The sequence below is a fragment of the Carassius gibelio genome, chromosome B19 (genome assembly GCF_023724105.1).
Source record: "Carassius gibelio isolate Cgi1373 ecotype wild population from Czech Republic chromosome B19, carGib1.2-hapl.c, whole genome shotgun sequence".
Taxonomy (NCBI): domain Eukaryota; kingdom Metazoa; phylum Chordata; class Actinopteri; order Cypriniformes; family Cyprinidae; genus Carassius; species Carassius gibelio.
This window is the reverse complement of record NC_068414.1, coordinates 18,794,196-18,806,578: the sequence shown is the minus strand read 5'-3', so window position 1 is coordinate 18,806,578 and position 12,383 is coordinate 18,794,196. Positions and strand designations below refer to the sequence as shown.

At 37.0% G+C, this 12,383-nt stretch overlaps 1 long non-coding RNA gene across 1 annotated transcript; it reads right to left on the bottom strand.

The window, feature by feature from the left end:
• Nucleotides 1–4,892: 4,892 nt before the first annotated feature.
• LOC127979524 (uncharacterized) lies at nt 4,893–11,254 on the bottom strand. Its single transcript, XR_008158803.1, has 2 exons — nt 10,975–11,254; nt 4,893–6,258 (listed from the first exon to the last, which is right to left on the bottom strand). It is a non-coding gene; the product is annotated as an uncharacterized LOC127979524 (long non-coding RNA).
• Nucleotides 11,255–12,383: the final 1,129 nt, after the last annotated feature.

Sequence of the window (12,383 nt, the reverse complement as noted above, 5' to 3'; positions counted from 1 at the left end):
AAGTTAAAAGGAAAATTTTATTCTCCAAAAACCCCACCAAGGTAGTAGCTACTCTAGTTCTGCAAAATCGTCGTCAAGTTTTATAGCATTTGACTGAGAATATTTTTTCCCCGCCAGACCTATTGTCATACCATCAGATATGTTGGGAAAAGTAAGGCCGCAAGCATTTAACAGCATTATAAATCATAGCCAGACTTCAAAACAAAACGTCTCCAGCTGATGATCTCACTGAAGATTTACTCTGTTCGTTTGAACTGTCTCATATGGAGTTTGGCTCGCTCTCCCAAAGAATAACGATACAAGTTGTGACTTTGCCGAGTCTGAAAAGATTTGTAAGCAAAAAAAAAAAAAAAAAAAGACTTGACTTGTTATGGTTATTTGGTGAAGGACACAGTAAGGGTGAACGACTCTGATTTGAATTTCCCAGGGGAGCAGATATTCACAGTCACACACCAAGGCGTTATTAAGGTCTATTAATAGTCAACACTTATAGTACAATACTTCTATTTTTTAAGGAAAAGAGAACGTCTGCTTCTAAAGAAAGGTCACTGAGGTCGCTGTGGCATTCTTAATCTCGAGGAGACAGCAGCTCCAGGGTTACAGAAGCGGCATGCCATGCAGTCATTCTCCGGCCAGGATAGCGGTCTATTGAGAGTTGTCTCTGCACTGATTATTTTACTCTGCAGCAGAGTAGAAATTGTATGTAGGGCCTGTATAGTTTACCTCATTTCTTACTTTCTTCTTGTTAAAGAAACCACAGAATGCATTGGAACAAACAGAGTGGCCGTGACAAAAGCAGTCCTCTCAGGGTGTTCGCCTCAACCATTGACCTCTCTAAACCCTATCAAATACCTTAGAAACCTGAACTCGGCATCCTGGCAACAGGCAGAACTGTTTGCTTGTGCTGCATTATAGACAAAGGGTGAAAACGTAGATGGAATGAAGCATGACACTAAGAGGAAGCTTTGCTAGCTGTCCTCTGTGAATGAAGGAGGCCGCGTTGTGCTACTGAGAGTCTATGAAGGGCTCCTTGGTTGCTCAGCTGTCACATTCATTTCATTAATAACAATCATGAGATTTTTTCATCAAAAAAAAGGTTGTGAGGTGAAAAAAAGTGCAAACAACATGAGATGAAACATGCAGGTGAATAAAATTTGAAGCAGTGAAACAAAAATAAAACTTTTCTATGTGTAAAACTGTATGTATTTTTACACATATAGACACACACACACACACACACACATATATATATATATATATATATATATATATATATATAATTTTACATAATACATATTTTATTTATTTTTTACAATATTTAATATACTGTATATATATATATATATATATATATATATATATATATATATATATATATATATATATATATATATATATATACACATATACGTGTGTGGGCATAAACATGGGTTATATTTGTGGGGTGATAATAAGAAAAGATGATGCTGCTGATTAAACAGTGTCACTTGTCTTTATCAATAAATAAGATGGCCGTCTAGGAGATGCTCTGGAGAATCTGCCAGCTGAATGAGTCACGCTCACGCAGGAAGGAGAGCAACACGGCTACGATCTCGTTCCTGCAGATGGGGCCCCATGACTCTGCCTGGTTGCTCCTGATAACACTGCTGGAATTGTTCCTTGCTTCACTCCCCCTCACATTTATCAAAAGCGAGTACAATGACATCCTTCAGTGCTGCTGCATGCTGAGGTGCTTTCATGGTTTTTGGCCATCACACCAACATCCCCAGCGCTCGCATGAATATCACTCTGGAAAATGTTATGAGTTTACATGAGACAACAACATTCAGACTTAAACGGTTGTTTCACCAGCAACATGATTGTAACACATTTTTACCTGTGGGTTTGCCATGGCTTTGCTGTGTGGTTGTTAAAGTGTTCTGAGAGGTAGTTAGGGTTTGCATTATATAAATTCATACAAAAATGCCACCTCATGAAATAGTTACTTCTTTTTTCCATGAGATCTGGTTGGTCTGAACGAGACTTGGAGCAGCAGCTGACTGAAGAAGACACTGACAATATGAACAAAGTACTCTTTGGCTCAATTAACACATGGATAACTTTTGCCACTAAGCATATATAGGCTTTTTCTTGACACGGCTGCCCTCGGATGAGGAATGAATAAACCATGATGGAGAAGAGAAGGGGAGTGTGTGTGATGTAGTCAGCAGTCTGAAAGAGACTGGCACAGATAGTCACCTTGTCTGGTTTCCTGTCCTCCATTTCACCTCGCCGTGTTTCCGCTGCACCTCCCGCAGTTGTCTTTCCACTCCGAGTGTTTAATGTTTTACGATGACAACTGGGACGATCAGTCGATATGAAAAACTGTTTGCTACATTTAGCACAACAAAGTCACTTCATTACACCTCACATTAACAGCACATCCTTTATTGCTATTTTCTCACAGAGACTATAGTTCTTTATATTGGTGACCACGTGGCTTCGCTGTTCTGACCTAGACAGTCATTGTTCATCCTTTATAAGCTCACAGCATCTGGCTTTGATAACATAATTTGTGTGCCAAAATTTTACTGTACAATAGCGGGTTGTTTTTGCTAAATCAATGGCCATTATTTCTCCCATTATAGGCATAAGCCCAACAGAGGCGAGTGCAGGGCGATGTTTGTGTTATCAAAGGCTGACTCGAGCACTCGGGTTCGGCGTGCAGAGGTAGCAATAAAACTCTCTCAGTCTGTGCACTGTGTCACAGCTGAATGCTTTAACAGAGACTCACCCACACATCTGAAATGCTCAGCGCTTTGTCAAGGACATCCAGTCATTCTTCCCATTTTCTCTCACGCTGTAGTCTTTTTACTGCACCAGAAGGTCTTAACACTCTGACAAGCGACAGCTATCATAGAAACAAATGGAGTAGAGATCTCTTTTTAATAACCCACATCACTCTCTCTCACTGTTATTTGAAACTATTATTTTTCCAGGCTGTATTACTCCTAAAAACATGCAGTTATTGCCGTAAAGAAATAGTTCAACCAAAAAGAAAATTCTGTCACCTGTCTGCTCACGTTTCACTCACATTCGTTGCGACTTTGTGGAAACAAAAAAGGAATTGCAACTTTTTTTAAAAAGAGATATAAAGTCAGAAAAGAGATATAAACTTGGAATTGTTAGAAAAAAAAGAAAAACAAAATTATTCCATGGTGCAAACTGCATGGCTTCTTACCCTCATTTTATATAAAAAATAAAATAAGTTTATTTTATTTTTGTTGGTAACCAAACAGTTTGTTATTATTGACTTCTTATGAGAAAGAAAAACAGATTTTTTTTTTTATATATCTTCTTTCATGTAAATTATATAGATTTTGATAAATAAACATAAAATCAAGTGAAGAGTTCATTTCCAATAAGGGATAAATCAGTTTTTATTTATAATTAAAAAAAAAAAAAAAAAAAATTCATTGTGCATTCCAATCTCAATCAAACTGCAGTTTGGTTATTTTGATTAAGTAAAAAAAAAAAAAAATTGCAAATCATTTCTTCAAATGATCATTATTTAAATTTTTGGGTGAACAATGTTTTTTATGTCAACAAAGTAGCCAAGTAGATTCAGTCATCATGAATATTTTTGACTTGAATAAACCAGTTTAGATGTTAACACCTAATATTTCACAAAGCTGAGATATATTGAGAAAGCAGCGCTCCTTCTGAAGGTCCCTAACTTAACATGCAATATTGACCTTGAATGTGTAAATAGATACGAGTGAATATCGCTGATAAAGAGCTTGATTTATAGATCTGCTGAGTGGCGACTTCGTTTTGTGCATTCACACCAGCACCTGGACGCGGCTTGATGAAATGCAGCTACAGACTCAGGTTAAGTACAAATCTAAAGGGCAAGGCAGCGAGCCAGCTACCTGACTCTACCAATGAGAGAGCTGTGTTTTCTAGTCCATGCTGCAAGGGTAATCAAGAGGACGGGCATGACAATACCAGCCGCTGTACCCATAACTTACACAGTCTGTCACAGTAAAGCATTCTGGCTGGATGGATGTACTGTCAACAGCCAGGTGCAAAGATGCACATTCACGATTCACACCGAGCAGAAAGACTTTGATATGCAGATCACTGCTTGTCAAATGTGGCTTTCGTCTCGGCTGTGGCTGATGGCTTGTCTTGTGCTTGTTGAATTGGCCATTACAATACCCATAAAACGAACTATTGCCTGCAACGGAAGTAATCTGCTGGAACATTGACCTCAACCCCATCGAGCAAATTTGGGGCGAGTTGGAAAATAAACTGGACAGATCTACTATACATTCAAAGGAAGTTCGGAAATATATTGACACTATGCCTGGAGATGGGCTGCTATAAAGGTGGACGTACCAAATATTAAAGTTAAAAATGGACAAAAACAGTACAACTCGCTTCATCTGATATTCGTTGTGCTCAGAGCAACCTTCTGCATGTTTCGTGAACATTATGAAATTAAACCATGTGTTGGAGGCAAAAGAAGGGTCAATATTTTCAGATCTGTCAGGTGTTCTGATAATTTTGGCCACTATATAATATAACTTAATATATATTCAGTTATATTACATTATATATTACATTACATTAATATTTTGAACTGTGTAAATAAATATACTGCATAGAAACAGCTGCTAGTTTCATGTCTCTCAACCATATCAAGTCAATTCAAATCAAATTTCTATCCATTTATTTATTACATTGTAGTAAGCTTCTATAAACTAAGGGACTAACATTGGTGTTTATTTCTGATAACGATCATTTGACTGTACATTAACCCATGCTGTAAACCTTACATAAAAATATATTTCAATATATTAGAAAAAACTATTTATCACATTCAAAATAAACGTTTTATTTACATAATACATGTGTGTGTACTGTGTACATTTATTATGCATATATAAATACCCACACATACAGTATATATTTAAAAAATCTATATACATGTACTTACATGGATCTGATTAATCGCTTGACAGCACTAGACAAAATGTATTTTTTTTGTCAGTTTTTGCTCTTATCATGTTAGACGTTGTAGCCCACTGAGAGCACTGTTTGCTGAATGCAGTTTTGTCCTATTCCAGATAAAAGCAGTTTGTCTTGTCATGCTGCATTCAGAATTCAGCCCATCACAATGCGTTTGACACAAACAATTCTCTTTGAGCTACTGTTGGATTTAAATTCCAATCAAGTGACATCCCTGACAGAAAACTACTTCATTTCACACGTTTAAATGGGCAGCGCAGCTTGCCTTTCTTCAGCTCTGACAGGTCTTAGTTGGCAGAGCAGCAACATGATCTGAATATTTACACATCTGAGGCTGCTTTTTCTTTATCTGTGTGTGTTTTTATATCTATATGTAAGTGTGTGAGGTAAAGCCAAACTTCTTCATGTGTGTTACTCATGCATAACCTTGAGGGAGATAAAAGACCATTAATAAAGCACCAGACAGCCAGAGTGTGCATTTGACACTTTTCTAAACTAAACACAGGAGCATCAGTGTTGACATGGTTTCACGCCGTCACTCTGAAATGTTTGCACACACTAAAGGGGATAGAACTGCTAGGAACAAGGAATTTAATAATTGAACAGTTCATTGAAAAGTTAAAATGTTCTACAAATGTTTTTTGTTCTACAAACAATATTTGACATGATTTTTGAAGACTGCTGAAGACACAGCTTTACATCACAGGAATAAAATACAAAGATATACATATACATAGTATACAAAAAAATCTTGTGTGTTTAAAGCGTTACATTGGATATTTGTAATTATAATTCCTGTGATGCAAAAGTTTTCAGCATCATTACTTCAGTGTCACATCATCCTTCAGAAATCATTTTAATATGCTTATTTGCTGTTCAAGAAACATTTGTAATAAAAAAATGAGTGGTACATCACTTACCCTATTACAAAGAAGTACTAGCTGCTTTCCCTTTGCATTTATTTTAAAAGCTATAATGTCTTTTATTCAGAAATATACTCAGAATAGCTGTGTTTTCCTTTGAGAAGTAGATGAGAAGAGCAATGATTTGAGAGGCAGCCGCTGTAAGAGAGTGTAATGTTCCCCGAGCGCGATGCTTCCTCCCATCTCTGATGTGGACAGTGCAGCAGTTCCACTGGCTGCAACACAAGACACGAGCGGGAGTGAGAGGCAGCTCCCATGTCCTGTGTTGCAGCCCCCGGCCCAGCCACAGGTCACCTTCAGCTCTCCCGCTTCTGCTGCCTTGCTGCAAAAAAGATAGAGAGGCACACACTGAGTGTAAAGGAGAGAAAGAGAGAAATAATGCTTCTATGCCTTGAACACCACATCCATCACAAACACTGAAAATAGCCTTCCTGTTTCATCTGATATCGGAGTAGCCCTACCCCTCACGCGTGACCACGCCAGGGGAATGCAGCCACTCTGGCCCAAATTGCTTAAAGTGAGGTTAATGACATCGTAAGGCACCTTCCAGCAAAGACAGAAAATCTCTCGAGAGTCTTCCTCAGATATCAAACAAAGTCAGAGCAAACCATTTCCATTTTTATCACAGGTATGTAAATCCCACAGGTATGAAACAGATAGGTTGGTAAAAAAAAAGGTGTAATTTAGAACATACCCATAATAAAAATGCTTAAAAATGTACCATGTTAATGTCCTGTTTTTTTTTTTTTTTTGATGTACCATGAAAGTCTCTTAAAGTACCATGTACTGTAAATGTCTTCAAATGAATACAAAAAATCAGTTTAATAATAATAATAATAATAATACATCAAACTTGTATAGCGCTTTTTTGGACACTCAAAGACGCTTCACATGGGGAAACAAACAAAACAAAACAAAACAAAACAACAAGGGTTTAGGGAAAAGCTAGTTTGAACAGGTGGGTTTTGAGTACTGATTTGAAGTTTGGCAGTGAGTCCGAGTTTCTGATGGATGTAGGGAGTGAGTTCCAGAGGGTGGGGGCAGTGATAGCGAAGGCTCGATCCCCCAAAGTCCGTCGGTTAGTGCGGACGATCGGAGCAAGGCGGTTTGTGCCAGCTGAACGGAGGTGGCGGGTGGGTTGGTGCTGTTCCAGGAGCTCAGTGAGGTAGAGTGGGGCCAGGTTATGGAGGGACTTATAGGTGAGGAGAAGGAGCTTATATTGAATGCGATAGTGAACAGGTAGCCAATGGAGCTGACGGAGAACGGGGGTGATGTGTTCTCTTGACCGGGTGTGGGTTAGGAGGCGGGCAGCTGAGTTTTGGATGTATTGCAGTTTTTGTAGTTGATTGGTAGGAAGTCCGTATAGAAGGCTATTGCAATAGTCAAGTCTTGAAGTTATGAATGCATGAATGAGAATTTCAGCTGTTGCCAAGGTAAGGGAGGGGCGAAAGCGAGCAATATTGCGGAGGTGGAAAAAGGATAGTTTAGTGATATGGTTGATGTGTGTTCGGTATGAGAGGGTGGGGTCCATTATGATCTTAAATAACCAGTTCACCCCCCCAAAAAAGGCCTTTCTGTCATATCTGCCATATAGAAAACAGTTTAACTTTCTTTGATGAAAAAGACATTGTTCAAATGAAGCAGAAATCTTTTATAAAATTACAAATGTCTTACTGACCCTAAACTTATAGTGTATACAGAAAATATTTTCTAAATAAATGTTGTAAAATATATAACATATTAAATAATATATGTGACATTTATAGAATATATATATATATATATATATATATATATATATATATATATATATATATATATATATATATATTATTACTTTTTTCAACTTAATAAAAACAGTTTCTTAAATGAACATAATATATATATAGAAAAAAGTTGCATGAACATTCTTTACATGTGTATGTGTGTGTGTGTGTGTGTGTGTGTGTTCTACTGAAAAAAAATATATATATATATATATATATGTATATTTAATGGGTTAGGATGAGTGTGTAATAGCAGACCATTCATTTTTGGGTGAACTTTAAATTCTCTCATTTTCACATTCTGTTTCTCTCTCCCATTAAGGTGACAGACGGCAATCAGTGAAATCTCACAGCTCCTAGTGTGAAAATGGGTCCAACCTACTTCTGAAACTGCAGGGAGACGCATGATACTTTAGTCAGTCCAAGGACGACCCAGCAAGGTGAACTGAAAGAAGAGCTGGCAGGAAAAACGTACGTGCTGACAAAATGGTGAAATTCAGTCTGGACCCGATAAGATAATACGGACCTGAGAGAGTCCGGATGTGTTCTGTGGAGTGTGCCCTGGCACTGTAAAGGAAAAAGTGCTACTAATATCCTATCTAATGCAAAAAATATATATAGAGATGATCTGAGCGTGAATTATGGCACCCAGGGGAAAAGGAAATGTCAAAAAAAGTAGACTTGAATTGAAATACTTTGTCTTACAATAAAGCTTATAAAGTTATTTTTAAGAAAAAAAAAAGTAGGCCATCTATTTAGGCATTTATTCCTTTGCTAAGCCTGAATTGCTTTTTATCAGTGCCTCAATGAAATGGATTAAAACGAGTCTTCATGGTTTCAGGGAGCTGTAGGCGATTAATGAAAATTGTAATTAAAGAATCGATGTAAGCTAATGAGAACCACTTACACAGTAAAGAATGAAACATATACGTGTTCTGCCTTGCAATGCCTTCATTCGAAGATCACAATGGTGTACTGTACACACCAAAACAATAGCCAGATCCCACAGAGGAGGTTTAAGGGCGATAACAATGTGAATGACTGTGCAGAGACACGCTTTCCTGTATTATAAAGCTGACATAGAGCTGTGGGCAGTGACCTTGGGGTCAGTATGAGGGTCTATTGTGCTTGGTCCCACAACAAATAGTCTTACAGTTCTTCCTGTGTGCAAAACAATGGATGTCCAGTTTTCAATAAGCCCACTGCAATCCGCAAGCCAACAAACATCCTTCTTCTGTACCAGGCTCAGCCATCCTGCTATGTCAAGTGACAGGAACTGTACTTCAATCAGATCCATGAACAATCGGCCAGAGGAAGCGTACAGCAGAGCCTCCGGCTGAGAACTAATTCACAGGGCAGTCAAACTGGACACGTTCTGTTTTAATCCTAGTAAACAGGGCCTTATTAAATCAATTTGATTATGGAAACTCAATGAAACGCTGTCAAAAACCACACTGCGATTTGTCAGAACTTGCTTCCACTGGTATTATGAATTATGATCAACGTTTCACTTTGAAAAGAAGTGTATTTGATGAGCGTGTTACAATTCACTGTCTCAATAGAGGCAACCCTCATGTCTCTTTAAAAAAGAACAAACTAATTATGCTGGGCAATTTCATGGTTCGAGACTGGTTTACACCATTCTTGATGGGGTTCAATAGGTTTGCTAGCTGCGGCATATACCTTACAATTAATTACCTTCCTCAGAATTGTTCTAGTGGTTTTGAAGTGTCTACTTGAGTAAGAGGAAAACAACATCTGTATATCAGTCTCATGAAACCCATTCTTCCCCTCATGACATCTATAGAGCGGCTAAACTTACTGCAGTCTTCTCTTCATTGTCACAGTACTGTTGTCCCTTGAGATGCACACTAGACGTCTGAAGAAGAACTTCTATTCCTCTTTACAAACCATTTGGTTCCGAGGGCAGGGCAATATCAACATTTTGGTGAATAGTTGTGTGTGCACAATGCATAATATTTGATTATATTAAATATTAATGCTTCTATTTCCCTATATGCTTTTATTACATTTTATATTTAAATACTCTTTATTGCATAATTTAGTGTTTGTCCTTTTTTTTGTCACTACTGTAATCTGTTTCTTCAGAAATTCATCTTGGAAAGCAACAGAGTTGTTTTTGTTTTTTTGTACCAAAACTATTCAATGAACTAAATGTTCTTTCCACACTTAGCTTTAATGCTGACTTCTATTCTTGTCCTGTTGACAGATCGCAGGATTAAATAGAGCAAGGGATTTCAATGCGGATAAAACGTCAGGGTTTCAATAAAATGTTTACACTATAGATTTGCTTCATTGTCAAAAGTAAATGAGGAAGCAAAATCACCACAGAAGAAAAAAATCAGCTATCTAGAGGCTTTTTAAATTGTGTCTGCATGATATGACAAGTACAGGGACATCTTACGGTGCCAATTCATTCCCTGCTCTCATATCTATCTGTCATTTTGCCAGCAAATGTATGCACTTTTAAACTATACATTTGGGTGCAGTGACAGAAATATAAGAGGACTGCAAGTTAGATCAGAGTGGCTCACACGGACCTCTGCAGCTCCTAAACCTTTATTCGCAGGTCTCAGCAGAATCAGAGTTGGTGTTGCATTACATATTCGTTGAGAGCCTCACTCAGCTATCTGCCTCCTACAAGCTGGTTTAGTGTTTCCACTATGCTGACAGCACACTTCATCCCCCTCAAGATTTTGGATCTGCGAAAGGGGACAGGTTTTATTTGCCACTACAAGCGGGTTTCTTCACTTAAAAAGGCAAGGTAGATCGTGCTAGAGCAACATTAGGGGGGCACAAACCCTCCTGCATATAGTTTTGCAGTCAGTGACAAGCAACGTTTTGAGCTTCAATGAGCAAAGTCAAGCAAGTCCCTGCCAAATGAATCTGCATCATATGCAAATTACACATGATGTTTAAGGACAGCTGAGTAAACAAGAAATTCATAGGCTAAATAAATCTATTATGTGTTGCAGTGATATCTGCTTGAAAACACAAACTAATTTACAAATTGATAAAATTAAAGCTATAAAGGAACCGTTTAGCTGAATGGAAAACAGTCGTTTGCTGGTTACAGCCAACATTTACATAACAGCCATCGCCTAATTCCAACATACATAACGAATAATGAAAGAAATGGTGGTCGTGATAATAGTAACAAACGTCTATCCACAAAATAAATAATAAACAGTTGTAGCAACACGATTAAACGGGTTGTAACGATAAGTAGTGCGAGGTCGGTCTTGACTTACCTGCAGATGGAGTTGAGTGACACGCGCTCTTCTGAAGTGAGAGCTCGCGGTCATCCACCGTCCTCCTCAAAAAACCTCCGCGTTCAACGAGGACTCACCGAGTCCGTACCTCGTTCTCCTTCCGGTCATGTTATATGAAGCCTCGTTCGTTCGCAAGACATTATTTGTCAGTGAGTTGTAGAGCGCCCGCCTCTCTGGCCGCGCGCCGCGGAGAGTGAATGCGAACTGCTTTCTGCGCTGCCTTAAATATCCACTTTCATCGACGCAGCGCCGCGGGCCATCTGAGTCCGTGTGAGGATGATGATGATGATGAAGATGATGACTTCCTCTCTGTGATCTGAGGGAAGAGACGCCGCAAACGGTCCAGGAGGAGTCCGTCTTCGTGAAATGTTGAAATGGGTTAAGTCCCTCGACAGTAAAACAATTCACTGAAGCAATCAATCTTGCTTTAGCTGAATAGATAGCTGAATCTTTCGCACTGTTTCATTTATTTATTTTTTATTTTTCTTTGGAAATTATTTTCTTTATTTTTGACATATAATAATCATAATGACAATGACAAAACATTTACATTTACTTAATTTAATTTACATTACAATAATGATTATTACTTTATTATATTGTGTTATTTTACAATAATTTGCATTATTAGTATTAGCATTTTTATACAATGATTATTATTATCATTATATATTAAATATTAAGATAAGATAGATATATCTTGTAAGTGTATATTTTGTATATTTATTGCATTGTTTATTATTTGTTGTTGATAAATAAAAATAAATACAATAATATATCTAGATTGTATTATATTATATTATATTACAATAATAATATATATGGGCTCGTTAATAAATGTTGAAATGAATTGTTATACAATAATTAATAATTATATAATTAATAATTATAATATAATAATTATAATAAATTATTTAAAGATAATATATCTTGTAAGTTCATAATATATCTAGTATATTTATTTTATTGTTTATTATTTGTTATTGATATATTAAATAAAAACAAATACAATACAATACAATATACTATAGGCTAGGCTTTATATTGGTAAGAGTATTCTAATACTTTATTATTATTTTGATGATATGGTTATGATTGTGATTATGACTATGATTATTATTAAAGATTTTGACCATGATAACAATAATCAGATGGAGATTTTACTATATCAACTTGTTTCGTAGCAAGTGTATTTACCTTTTAAACAGTAGTGTTTACTCAAGCCCTTAGATTATACTGTAGCATCATAGCAAAAAGGCCAACAAATTAAACAGATGGCACAACCTCTTCCATGCTCACCTTGCAATTGCATTTAGTTACATAACCATAATATAAATTACATAGTTATGTTTAGTAGTATCCTACATATATTTAATGATGGTCTGCAC